We start from the raw sequence: 14,329 nt of genomic DNA on the forward strand, positions 1-14,329 counted from the left end.
TCTAAATACTTTCTCAAATATTGTATTTGTTGAGAAAATTAAGTTTTTTCTTATCTGCAATATGTGTTTCAAGAACTGGGGATGGTGTAACAGTGCTACAAAAGTATAAATGCCTACATACAAGTATGTATAATGTATATGTTATTCAATCTGACAACTTTCATGTGTTATTCTAGCTTTTCCTGTATGTCATAGTATTACAAACACAGTTGTGCCTGAATAAACATGTTGAAAGTTTTATTATAGATTCTTTCAAAATCGTAAAAGTTAAAACAATAATGTCTCCACGACTGTCAAATCACATGCAGTATCATATTTATAAAATGAACTGTGTTTGTCTGGTTAACAAAAACATTTAACAACGTCTTGAAAATACTTTTAAACAAACCATGTTAATTCACATTCCTTTAATTGACATGGACTTATAATTTGAAGGGTATTTGAAAGATATCATTTTGAAATTGAGTGATTTTTTGTTCTGTTAATTAGCTCAGAGAGTTACTTTGTCAGTATACAATGGAGTTGACAGCAGTGTCTACGTATACAGTTCTGTTTCTCTCAGATTATCCATATGTACATTTGTAAATTATTAAATAATATAGTAGGTGAATATTGGAGTAATTGTATAAATACTATTAATAGTAGATTATTGTTTTAACAAATATATTAATTATAGGAATGGTTTCAAGCGAGGGAGTAGGTTCATATCAGATCTGCAATGAACATTTTTGATTCTTCGGAACAAATTTGCCAGGCTACCCAAAACCATATAATATTGTACAGTAGTAAGATATTAAAGGTCAAAATGTGTGTTTTCTCACCAAAATGCATGTCAGTGTCCCGTTTGTAAGAAAAACAAACATAGTAGTTACACTCTTCAGACATAGCTCGACCTTTTATAAAATATATCGTTTTGGGTAGTAAGGTTTATTTATTGAGTTTCAAAGATATCTTGTAGGTCATAGATAGAGGAGAATCGTGTTACCTCATACTGTTTGAATTTATGGGTTTTATAGTGATATTTTTAGCTTTGAAAGCTTGTTCAGAATCCCTTTGTGCTTTAGTTGAGTAATACATATGACCCCTGTGGTCGTTTTATGTAGCATACCATATCTATCACATCACAGTCTGGCCATTAGCATCAATACATATGACGAATTTGTTTGGCTTTTAGTGTCAATGTCATGCATGTGATGATGGCATTTGACTCTTTAGGTTTATCACACTGGACGTTGCTCATATTGCTGTTGTGACTTTTGACATTTGAGTGAATTGTACTGTTAATGTTTCTCCTCAGCTAGTATATATTGTCTGTGTATTGCAGTGGTGTTTCTTCATAGCTTTAGTGTCTGTTTAGTATACATCATCGCATATACTACCCCATAGTGCTTCCACAGCAATTACAATTTCATGTAGCCTCTGTCATGGAATGTGTGGTGAAAAGAATCCAAATATATGAAAGGTATTTGATATGCATAGATGATGCAGTGGCAGTGAACAAGTGACACACATATGTGCTAATAGTTAGAACAAAGTCATGTACATTGTAGATGTGAAACCTTCATTTGATATGCATAGAGGATGTAGCGTCTGTGGCAAGGAACCGGTGACACACATATGTGCTTATTATAGCCACAACAATTTCTACAAGTGCAGAGACTTTTGATGGTTTCTATATTTCAAAGTTTTCATCAAATAGCATGCTTTGAAAGGCAGTAATGAAGATAGTGTGACTATAACAAATCTGTGATGTATGTCAATGCTATTTGATTTTAGCACTGCCTTTTCTGTTTTATTTACCCGCATTTCTGATGAGCTATTAACCCTTTAACCCTTTCTGTACTGGAGACGAATATGAAACAATATGGATAATCCATTTGTATGAACAGTTTCATAAATGTAGTAATACTACATCATCAGGAAGTAATATTTCTTTAATTCCAATCTAAAATCAAGTTGATATATGAACAAAACTTGCAGACTAACAAGAAATTTTGTCTTTAAAAAATGGCGGGAAAGTTTTCAGTACTGAAAGGGTTAATGACTTAGTTTCTGTAACTCTGTGTAATTACACCCTAACTATAGGGTGTCAGGCTTTAAAGGGTTAAAAACAATCATACTAGGCAGTCTCTATATAAAGAGGAATGATGTCTAATGCAGTACTTTTGGACGGGTATCCTTAACTGAGTGTTAATTGGTTAATAATCCAATATCAAATTGATTGCTTGTTCAAAACAGCAGACTGATATAATCTTACATTATATGGAGAAAATGTGTAATCTGATGAATTCTAAAACTTTGTCTTCCTCTCAATCTTTACTCCCACCTTTGTATGACTTCTGAAATTCTGAGATGTTAATTGTTGAAGTTTATTAAGAATGTAACTTCATTCTTGGATTTTGGCTTGTCAAGATAACTATGTAGTTAATAAAGTGGTACCACTGTGTTCTCAATACAAAGTGTGTATTTTTTAGTAATTTCTAGTAATTTCTACCCAGTTTCTTCGCATCTTCCCCCACCCTCTATGTGGATATTAAGGTTACTATTAGTGGAAATTCAATTCAGAGAAAGTTTGTTGAAAGGAAAAGTCCAGTTAGAATGTTGCATAGTGCACGTGTATTGATTACTGCTATGAATATAAAAAAAAGATCCATTCGGGCTGCTGCATAATACATGTGTATTGATTTTAAAGGAAAAGTCCAGTCTGGTGTATTTTACTGCTATCAACTTAAACAAAACAAATATAGCTTTCTTTGAAAACAAAGTGAGCTGCCAAAGTCCTTCCATTATCTGTGTGTGTGTGTGTGTGTGTGTGTGTGTGTGTGTGTGTGTGTGTGTGTGTGTGTGTGTGTGTGTGTGTGTAAAGTTTGCAGAGATTTAAAGAACTTTACTCATTTGGGAAATTTGCACAGGAGTGCATTCTGCCTTAAATCACAAATCAAACGAGACATCACAGATAAATCTCATTAGTATAAACTGGGAGCAGGTGATGACTGTCTGACTTTAGGTGATGACATTACTTCACTTTTAAATCATGTAAGAAACCATACAACACTTTAAATGTGTTCAATCATTGAGATTTTCTACAAAGGTTGATGGGAACCTTTGATGATGACGTCACATTTGCCCCAATCTCTTTCTGTTGACTCTCCTTGCATGTATATGTGTTTCCATGTTGGTGGAGGGTCTATGACACAACTCACACATGGCCTGATGTTGATATAAACTGAATGAATGAATGCCAGTGAAAGACTTTTCTTTTTTTAAAGGGGCAATTACAACAATGTTCGACTAACTGTATCTCTATAGCCTGTCCCAAGCCGTGCTACAAATTCTTGATATAAGACCAAGGCTGGCTAGTCACTACACAGATATGACACTTACACTCACTCAGGCTTCACTCGTACTCAGAGGTAAACAAACAACATTTGATGCTACATTAGAAACTAGAACACAATACAATATTGCAACTTTGTTTATTATACCAGATTAGATATCCCACTGTGTCCCTATCCTGAAGACTCTACTTAGAACTCCACGGGTGAAATGTACACTAATTAAACATCGGGGAGTGAAAGATTACACTGTGATCAATAGAGAAACTTCTGCTATAGTAGTTAGTTGTAGCACAGCTTGAGACAGGCTAAGAGATACAGTTGGTCGAACATTGTTGTAATTAACCAACAGGTTTAGGAAATATTTGACTACTTTGACCTTTTAAGTGTGGTTTGTTTCTTGCCAATTATCAATTGGTAATGATAGAAGAAACATTCAAAAGTGTTGCTCCTATAGTGTCTATGGTGTGAATCGGCCATATCGACAACCAACAAACAACGCCCCTAAGTGAGTTGCGCCCACTAGCGACAACGCTGAACGATAACTTGAAGAAGTGTATCGATCACTTTCTTTGTACAAAACACCTAGTTACCTGTCTAATCGACAACGAAAATGACATTAAGCCGTTCTGCATCGTTTTCTTTTGAATTTTATCATGAAAAATTTCATCTGCGGACAAATGTTCGTATGGACAAAACTTCCTGCTGCCTATGTTTATCTGAAAATATCCACTTCACAAGTATTGCTAATCATTTCTATGTATTGCATCAGAATTTTTCATTTACAATAATATTGCGTACGACGAGTCGGTGACAAGAAGAGCAGCGTGGCGCAGTGGAAGCGTGCTGGGCCCATAACCCAGAGGTCCCTGGATCGAAACCAGGCGCTGCTATAGTCTTAATTTTTAACTTCGTCTTTTTTGTTGTTAATAAATAAGTCATATACTTCTAAGATCTTTATGGTGTAATGATGGCACCTTAAAGTGACACCGAGTGAGTGAATAATGAAATTAATCATTAGTTGGTTGATCATTTTCCTGGTATTCATTTACAGACAAAAAATGAGATGACGAATAGTGGAACACACATTATTAATCAATTTTACAAATTTATTTATTTTACAATAATATTGCGTACGACGACTTGTGACAAGAAGAGCAGCGTGGCGCAGTGGAAGCGTGCTGGGCCCATAACCCAGAGGTCCCTGGATCGAAACCAGGCGCTGCTACAATCTTAATTTTTAACTTCGTCTTTTTTGTTGTTAATACGTCATGTACTTTATCTAAGATCTTTATGGTATGATGATGAAACCTTAAAGTGACACAGAGTGAGTGAATAATGAAATTAATCATTAGTTGGTTGATCATTTTCCTGGTATTCATTTACAGACAAAAAATGAGAGATGACGAATAGTGGAACACACATTTATTAATCAATTTTACAAATTTTTTTATTTTGGAAAAAAATACGGCTACAAAATGAAAAGCAAAAAACACGTTTTCATTAACACCACAAACTGTGCTAACATATAAAAAATAAGATATTTACGAACAGCTGTCGAAGACAATACGTAAAATGTTTTACACGCATCAGCAAGTTCTGTAATTCACCAGTGATTCATTAAAACGGTCGATATATTGTTCAAGAGTTAGATATATCATTACAAGAATTCATGCACCTGGTATTTGGAGAGTATATGACTCAGAACGTTTTGCTAAGGATTTTACAAAGCATGCACGGTATTCTAGATAACTCTGACCAAACAAGATCCTAGAGTTATGCAAAATCAACAATATTTGTAGTTGATCTAAATTGTGACAATTACAAACCGAACACTCCGAGAGTTTTATCATTGCTACCTGAAATGTGATCATAGGAATCAGGTGAAGTTTAAATTAATGAAATACACAGGTTTCAGTACTACTTTGACGTTGATACTCTAAATGAGTACCTGAGATGATGTGATTGAAGTTAATGAAAGAACTTCAATAGTCAGTTTGACAAAAGAATATTTTTTGAATGTAGGCATGATAACAGCGAACAAATTTAAATTCACGACCACTCACATAAAATAACAGTTTGTTTACTTCAGAGCATCCAACAATTGAATTGCAGTGAGACATACACAATCTCACTTGTAAATAATGTTCCGAAAGCATACATTTCTAAGTCATATAATTCGAGGGACTGTATCCTCTTCACTAATGGGTCCCAAGTATTGCGCTGTCAAACTAATTTCTAAATTATGATAAATAGGCATTGTTATGTTATGTTATTTTATGTTATGTTAAATTGCGTGTGCTTTTAACATATGATGAAAAGGTATCAATTAATTTACGAATGATGTGTTTGTAGTTGCCATGTTGTAATTAACCGACAGGTTTAGAAAATATTTGACTACTTCGACCATTTAAGTGTGGTTTGTTTCTTGCCAATTATCAATTGGTAATGATATCAGAAGAAACCCATTCAAAAGTGTTGCTCCTGTAGTGTCTCTGGTGTGACCATCAGCCATATAGGCCTCTGATCGACAACCAAACAATGCCCCTTAGTGAGTTGCGCCCTCTGGCGACATCGCTGAACGATAACTTGAAGAAGTGTACATGTATCGATCACTTTCTTTGTGCAAAACACCTAGTTACCTGCCTAATCGACAACGACGATGACATTATGCCGTTTTGCATCATTTTCTTTTGAATATTATCATGAAAAATTTCATCTGCGGACTAAAGTTCGTGTGGTCAAAACTTCCTGCTGCCCGTGTTTATCTGAAAACATCCACTTCACAAGTAATGCTAATCATTTCTATGTATTGCATCAGAATTTTTCATTTACAATAATATTGCGTACGACGACTTGTGACTGGAAGAGCAGCGTGGCGCAGTGGAAGCGTGCTGGGCCCATAACCCAGAGGTCCCTGGATCGAAACCAGGCGCTGCTATAATCTTAATTTTTAACTTCGTCTTTTTTGTTGTTAATAATAGGTCATGTACTTCTAAGATCTTTATGGTGGTGTAATGATGGCACCTTAAAGTGACACCGAGTGAGTGAATAATGAAATTAATCATTAGTTGGTTGATCATTTTCCTGGTATTCATTTACAGATAGAAAATGAGATGACGAATAGTGGAACACACATTTATTAATCAATTTTACAAATGTTTCTATTTTGGAAAAAGATACGGCTACAAAATGAAAAGCAAAAAACACGTTTTCATTAACACCACAAACTGTGCTAACGTATAAAAAAATAAGATATTCACAAACAGCTGTCCAAGACAATACGTAAAATGTTTTACACGCATCAGCAAGTTCTGTAATTCACCAGTGATTCATTAAAACGGTCGATATATTGTTCAAGAGTTAGATATATCATTACAAGCATTCATGCACCTGGTAATTGGAGAGTATATGACTCAGAACGTTTTGCTAAGGATTTTACAAAGCATGCACGGTATTCTAGACAACTCTGACCAAACAAGATCCTAGAGTTATGCAAAATCAACAACATTTATAGTTGATCGAAATTGTGACAATTACAAACCAAACGCTCCGAGAGCTTTATCATTGCTACCAGAAATGTGATCATAGGAACCAGGTGTGGAAGTTTAAATTAATGAAATACACAGGTTTCAGTACTACTTTGACGCTGATACTCTAAATGAGCACCTGAGATGAGGTGATTGAAGTTAATGAAATAACTTCAATAGATGGTTTGACAAAAGAATATTTTTTGAATGTAGGCATGATAACAGTGAACAAATTTTAAATTCACGATCACTCACATAAAGTGACAATTGAGTTACAGTGAGACATACACAATCTTACTTGTAAATAATGCTCCGAAAGCATGCATTTCTAAGTCATATAAAATTCGAGAGACTGTATCCTCTTCACTAATGGGTCCCAAGTATTGCAATGTCAAACTAATTTCTAAATTATGATAAATAGGCATTGTTATGTTATGTTATGTTATGTTATGTTATGTTATGTTATGTTATGTTATGTTATGTTAAATTGTGTGTACTTTTAACATATGATGAAAAGGTATCAATTAATACGAATGATGTGTTTGTAGTTGCCATGTTGTAATTAACCAACAGGTTTAGGAAATATTTGACTACTTTGACCGTTTAAGTGTGGTTTGTTTCTTGCCAATTATCAATTGGTAATGATATCAGAAGAAACACATTCAAAAGTGTTGCTCCTATAGTGTCTCTGGTGTGAATCAGCCATATAGGCCTCTGATCGACAACCAAACAATGCCGCTAAGTGAATTGCGCCCTCTGGCGACATCGCTGAACGATAACTTGAAGAAGTGTACATGTATCGATCACTTTCTTTGTGCAAAACACCTAGTTACCTGTCTAATCGACAACGACGATGACATTATGCCGTTTTGCATCATTTTCTTTTGAATATTATCATTAAAAATTTCATCTGCGGACAAGAGTTCGTGTGGACAAAACTTCCTGCTGCCCATGTTTATCTGAAAATATCCACTTCACAAGTATTGCTAACCATTTCTATGTATTGCATCAGAATTTTTCGATTACAATAATATTGCGTACGACGACTTGGTGACAAGAAGAGCAGAGTGGCGCAGTGGAAGCGTGCTGGGCCCATAACCCAGAGGTCCCTGGATCGAAACCAGGCGCTGCTATAGTCTTAATTTTTAACTTCGTCTTTTTTGTTATTAATACAATATGTACTTTATCTGAGATCTTCATAGTGCTGTGATGATGGCACCTTAAAGTGACACAGAGTGAGTGAATAATGAAATTAATCATTAGTTGGTTGATCTTTTTTCTGGTATTCATTTACAGACAAAAAATGAGATGACGAATAACGGAACACACGTTATTAATCAATTTTACAAATTTATTTATTTTGGAAAAAAATACGGCTACAAAATCAAAAGCAAAATAACACGTTTTCATTAACACCACAAACTGTGCTAACATATAAAAAAATAAGATATTCATAAACAGCTGTCCAAGACAATACGTAAAATGTTTTACACGCATCAGCAAGTTCTGTAATTCACCAGTGATTCATTAAAACGGTCGATATATTGTTCAAGAGTTAGATATATCATTACAAGAATTCATGCACCTGGTATTTGGAGAGTATATGACTCAGAACGTTTTGCTAAGGATTTTACAAAGAATGCACGGTATTCTAGACAACTCTGACCAAACAAGATCCTAGAGTTATGCAAAATCAACAAGATTTATAGTTGATCGAAATTGTGACAATTACAAACCAAACACTCCGAGAGCTTTATCATTGTTACCAGAAATGTGATCATAGGAACCAGGTGTGGAAGTTTAAATTAATGAAATACACAGGTTTCAGTACTACTTTGACGCTGATACTCTAAATGAGCACCTGAGATGAGGTGATTGAAGTTAATGAAATAACTTCAATAGATGGTTTGACAAAAGAATATTTTTTGAATGTAGGCATGATAACAGTGAACAAATTTTAAATTCACGATCACTCACATAAAGTGACAATTTGTTTACTTCAACAAATGAGTTACAGTGAGACATACACAATCTCACTTGTAAATAATGCTCCGAAAGCATGCATTTCTAAGTCATATAATTCGAGAGACTGCATCCTCTTCACTAATGGGTCCCAAGTATTGCACTGTCAAACTAATTTCTAAATTATGATAAATAGGCATTATTATGTTATGTTATGTTGTTATGTTAAATTGTGTGTACTTTTAACATATGATGAAAATGTATCAATTAATTTACGAATGATGTGTTTGTAGTTGCCATGTTGTAATTAACCAACAGGTTTAGGAAATATTTGACTACTTTGACCTTTTAAGTGTGGTTTGTTTCTTGCCAATTATCAATTGGTAATAATATCAGAAGAAACACATTCAAAAGTGTTGCTCTTATAGTGTCTATGGTGTGAATCGGCCATATAGGCCTCTGATCGACAACCAACAAACAATGCCCCTTAGTGAATTGCGCCCTCTGGCGACAATGCTGAACGATAACTTGAAGAAGTGTACATGTATCGATCACTTTCTTTGTGCAAAACACCTAGTTACCTGTCTAATCGACAACGACGATGACATTATGCCGTTTTGCATCATTTTCTTTTGAATATTATCATTAAAAATTTCATCTGCGGACAAGAGTTCGTGTGGACAAAACTTCCTGCTGCCTATGTTTATCTGAAAATATCCACTTCACAAGTATTGCTAACCATTTCTATGTATTGCATCAGAATTTTTCGATTACAATAATATTGCGTACGACGACTTGGTGACAAGAAGAGCAGCGTGGCGCAGTGGAAGCGTGCTGGGCCCATAACCCAGAGGTCCCTGGATCGAAACCAGGCGCTGCTATAGTCTTAATTTTTAACTTCGTCTTTTTTGTTGTTAATAATAAGTCATGTACTTCTAAGATCTTTATGGTGTAATGATGGCACCTTAAAGTGACACAGAGTGAGTGAATAATGAAATTAATCATTAGTTGGTTGATCTTTTTTCTGGTATTCATTTACAGACAAAAAATGAGATGACGAATAACGGAACACACGTTATTAATCAATTTTACAAATTTATTTATTTTGGAAAAAAATACGGCTACAAAATCAAAAGCAAAATAACACGTTTTCATTAACACCACAAACTGTGCTAACATATAAAAAAATAAGATATTCATAAACAGCTGTCCAAGACAATACGTAAAATGTTTTACACGCATCAGCAAGTTCTGTAATTCACCAGTGATTCATTAAAACGGTCGATATATTGTTCAAGAGTTAGATATATCATTACAAGAATTCATGCACCTGGTATTTGGAGAGTATATGACTCAGAACGTTTTGCTAAGGATTTTACAAAGAATGCACGGTATTCTAGACAACTCTGACCAAACAAGATCCTAGAGTTATGCAAAATCAACAAGATTTATAGTTGATCGAAATTGTGACAATTACAAACCAAACACTCCGAGAGCTTTATCATTGTTACCAGAAATGTGATCATAGGAACCAGGTGTGGAAGTTTAAATTAATGAAATACACAGGTTTCAGTACTACTTTGACGCTGATACTCTAAATGAGCACCTGAGATGAGGTGATTGAAGTTAATGAAATAACTTCAATAGATGGTTTGACAAAAGAATATTTTTTGAATGTAGGCATGATAACAGTGAACAAATTTTAAATTCACGATCACTCACATAAAGTGACAATTTGTTTACTTCAACAAATGAGTTACAGTGAGACATACACAATCTCACTTGTAAATAATGCTCCGAAAGCATGCATTTCTAAGTCATATAATTCGAGAGACTGCATCCTCTTCACTAATGGGTCCCAAGTATTGCACTGTCAAACTAGTTTCTAAATCATAATAAATAGGCATAGTTATGTTAAATTGCGTGTACTTTTAACATATGATGAAAAGGTATCAATTAATACGAATGATGTGTTTGTAGTTGCCATGTTGTAATTAACAAACAGGTTTAGGAAATATTTGACTACTTTGACCTTTTAAGTGTGGTTTGTTTCTTGCCAATTATCAATTGGTAATAATATCAGAAGAAACACATTCAAAAGTGTTGCTCCTATAGTGTCTCTGGTGTGAATCAGCCATATAGGCCTCTGATCGACAACCAAACAATGCCCCTTAGTGAGTTGCGCCCTCTGGCGACATCGCTGAACGATAACTTGAAGAAGTGTACATGTATCGATCACTTTCTTTGTGCAAAACACCTAGTTACCTGTCTAATCGACAACTACGATGACATTATGCCGTTTTACATCATTTTCTTTTGAATTTTATCATTAAAAATTTCATCTGCGGACAAAAGTTCGTGTGGACAAAACTTCCTGCTGCCCATGTTTATCTGAAAATATCCACTTCACAAGTATTGCTAATCATTTCTATGTATTGCATCAGAATTTTTCGATTACAGTAATATTGCGTACGACGACTTGGTGACAAGAAGAGCAGCGTGGCGCAGTGGAAGCGTGCTGGGCCCATAACCCAGAGGTCCCTGGATCGAAACCAGGCGCTGCTATAGTCTTAACTTTTAACTTCGTCTTTTTTGTTGTTAATACGTCATGTACTTTATCTAAGATCTTTATGGTATGACGGCACCTTAAAGTGGTACAGAGTGAGTCAATAATGAAATTAATCATTAGTTGGTTGATCATTTTCTTGGTATTCATTTACAGACAAAAAAATGAGATGACGAATAGTGGAACACACATTATGAATCAATTTTACAAATTTTATTTATTTTGGAAAAAAATACGGCTACAAAATCAAAAGCAAAAAAAAACACGTTTTCATTAACACCACAAACTGTGCTAACATATAAAAAAATAAGATATTCACGAACAGCTGTCCAAGACAATACGTAAAATGTTTTACACACATCAAGTTCACCTGTGATTCATTAAAACGGTCGATATGTTCAAGTCATTATTACAAGCATTCATTTACCTGGTAATTGGAGAGTATGTGACTCAGAACGTTTTGCTAAGTATTTTACAAAGCATGCACGGTATTCTAGACAACTCTGACCAAACATGATCCCAGAGTTATGCAAAATCAACAACTTACAAACCGAACACTCCGAGACTTGTATCATTGCTACCAGAAATGTGATCATAGGAACCAGGTGTGGAAGTTTAAATTAATGAAATACACAGGTTTCAGTACTACTTTGACGCTGATACTCTAGATGAGTACCTGAGATGATGTGATTGAAGTTAATGAAAGAACTTCAATAGTTGGTTTGACAAAAGAATATTTTTTGAATGTAGGCATGATAACAGCGAACAAATTTAAATTCACGATCACTCACATAAAATAACGGTTTGTTTACTTCACAGCATCCAACAAATGAATTACAGTGATGAGACATACACAATCTCACTTGTAAATAATGTTCCGAACGCATGCATTTCTAACTCATATAATTCGGGGGACTGTATCCTCTTCACTAATGGGTCCCAAGTATTGCACTGTCAAACTTGTTTCTAAATTATGATAAATAGGCATTGTTATGTTAAATTGCGTGTACTTTTAACATATGATGAAATGGTATCAATTAATACGAATGATGTGTTTGTTACTGTTTCTGTTTTTTGTGTTCTGTTTTCGAAATATCATAGATACTGGAGAGAATCTTTCTCTCCACTGTTTTATGGTTTATCTGGTTGATGAGTGTTTTTTTAACAAGTGGACTCACGTAGTTAGCGGTGGGTTTTGTTGAGAGTGTGGTGTTGTCCAATTCCTATCAATTTCGTTCTTATTAATAATGTAAAACCGGTACACTTCCCACAGATCAGAAATATTTCAACAGATCCGACACATTTGTACTACGTCCGAATGTGCTCCAGTTAACCCAGCTGGAACCTGGCGTAGCTTAAGATGTGTACTAGGAGTAACACCATTACAATAACTCGACCATCGCGAAAAGAGGTAAGAATACCTTAAAAGGTATCAAGTCAGAGTATACCAGTAGTTTGTTATATTGTAAAAAGCACCAGAATGTACAGATACAACTGCACCTGATTTTACAATATCATGCATCCTTGTAGAGTTCATTATATGAAGGAAGTGGTGGGAGTGGCGCCTCTGCGTCAAAAGTCACGTGATACGGATTATAAGGATACCGATCGTTGATGAATTGGCTACCACTCTGGTTAGAATTCTGGTCCGTGGCACTAACAACAACGGATGAGACTTCTTCGATGGAAGAGTCGTCATCGGATACGTCAAATTCTGTCAAAGTCTGTTCAGAAGCTGGACTTGGTTGTATTTCATTGTCGAGAGCTCGAGCAGATGACGTAGCAGCTGTTTGACTTTCATGTAGATTTGTTGTGCTCGGTTTTGACTGTTTCATGGCAGCAGCCACAATGGACGAGAAGCCTTCGGTGATATCGCCATTCTCACTATTTTGGGTTGTTTGCTTTCCCTGGCTAGGACTGTGCTCAGACGATAGATCAGCCGCTATATTGTCTCGTCCCACGCCACTAGGGGCGCTATTTCGTCGACTCAAATTCTCAGCATGATTGGCTCGTGGGTTATTTCGCTGTGCTGAAGTCACGGTATTATTGCTGGAACTACGTTTAGTGCAATGCTTGTTCCAATAACCTTTGAGGAAAATCATGAATACAATGGAACCTATAACAATAAGTACCACCTTCCAACCTGTAAAAAAAAATCAAGAAAAATAGATGGAACATAAGGATAAAAATAAAGATGAAAAGTTACAGTGTATTGTAGAACAGAATTCTGGTGCAAAGCCGTGTAGCGTCACTGAATTCGCCCATATGACAATTGATTATTTGAATGAGAGAGAGAGAGAGAGAGAGAGAGAGAGAGAGAGAGAGAGAGAGAGAGAGAGAGAGAGAGAGAGAGAGAGAGAGAGAGAGAGAGAGAGAGAGAGAGAGAGAGAGAGAGAGAGAGAGAGAGAGAGAGAGAGAGGGGGGGGAGAGGGAGGGAGGGAGGGAGGGAGAGAGAGAGAGAGAGAGAGAGAGAGAGAGAGAGAGAGAGAGAGGGAGGGAGGGAGAGAGAGAGAGAGAGAGAGAGAGAGAGAGAGAGAGAGAGAGAGAGAGAGAGAGAGAGAGAGAGAGAGAGAGAGAGAGAGAGAGAGAGTACACATACATCAACATACCTTCTAAGCCCTCTTCCTTGGGAGCAACAGTCAATGGCCTTGCCAAGTGCACAGTTGTTGTCCCATCTAACAATGAAACAGAGTTAGAATAGATCATAAATATCAAAATATCATAATTCCAATGACGGACAACCATGATATGACGTCATTGCAAACTACACGGGATTTCTACTACGCTCTAATATCAGAATTCTAAATTTGAAATGTGTTTGAAGAGCCTTGTCAATGTCGTTGGACCGTTAACATGTATGGAGCAAATTCCGCCATTTGCTGTCACCCCCTTGCCATAAATGATACCCGTAATGAAACACAACACGGTTTCAACTC

General features: G+C 35.7%; 5 non-coding genes across 5 annotated transcripts; all 5 read left to right on the plus strand.

The window, feature by feature from the left end:
• The first annotated feature begins 4,156 nt into the window (after positions 1-4,156).
• Trnam-cau (transfer RNA methionine (anticodon CAU)) lies at positions 4,157-4,228 on the plus strand. Its single transcript has one exon. It is a non-coding gene; the product is annotated as a tRNA-Met (tRNA).
• A 263-nt stretch (positions 4,229-4,491) lies between these two features.
• On the plus strand, positions 4,492-4,563 carry Trnam-cau (transfer RNA methionine (anticodon CAU)). Its single transcript has one exon. It is a non-coding gene; the product is annotated as a tRNA-Met (tRNA).
• Positions 4,564-6,204: 1,641 nt separating this feature from the next.
• Positions 6,205-6,276, plus strand: Trnam-cau (transfer RNA methionine (anticodon CAU)). The gene has a single exon. It is a non-coding gene; the product is annotated as a tRNA-Met (tRNA).
• Positions 6,277-9,636: 3,360 nt separating this feature from the next.
• Positions 9,637-9,708, plus strand: Trnam-cau (transfer RNA methionine (anticodon CAU)). Its single transcript has one exon. It is a non-coding gene; the product is annotated as a tRNA-Met (tRNA).
• Positions 9,709-11,320: 1,612 nt separating this feature from the next.
• Trnam-cau (transfer RNA methionine (anticodon CAU)) lies at positions 11,321-11,392 on the plus strand. The gene has a single exon. It is a non-coding gene; the product is annotated as a tRNA-Met (tRNA).
• The last annotated feature ends 2,937 nt before the right edge of the window (positions 11,393-14,329 follow it).

Source organism: Glandiceps talaboti, chromosome 13 (assembly GCF_964340395.1).
Source record: "Glandiceps talaboti chromosome 13, keGlaTala1.1, whole genome shotgun sequence".
Classification (NCBI taxonomy): Eukaryota; Metazoa; Hemichordata; class Enteropneusta; family Spengelidae; genus Glandiceps; species Glandiceps talaboti.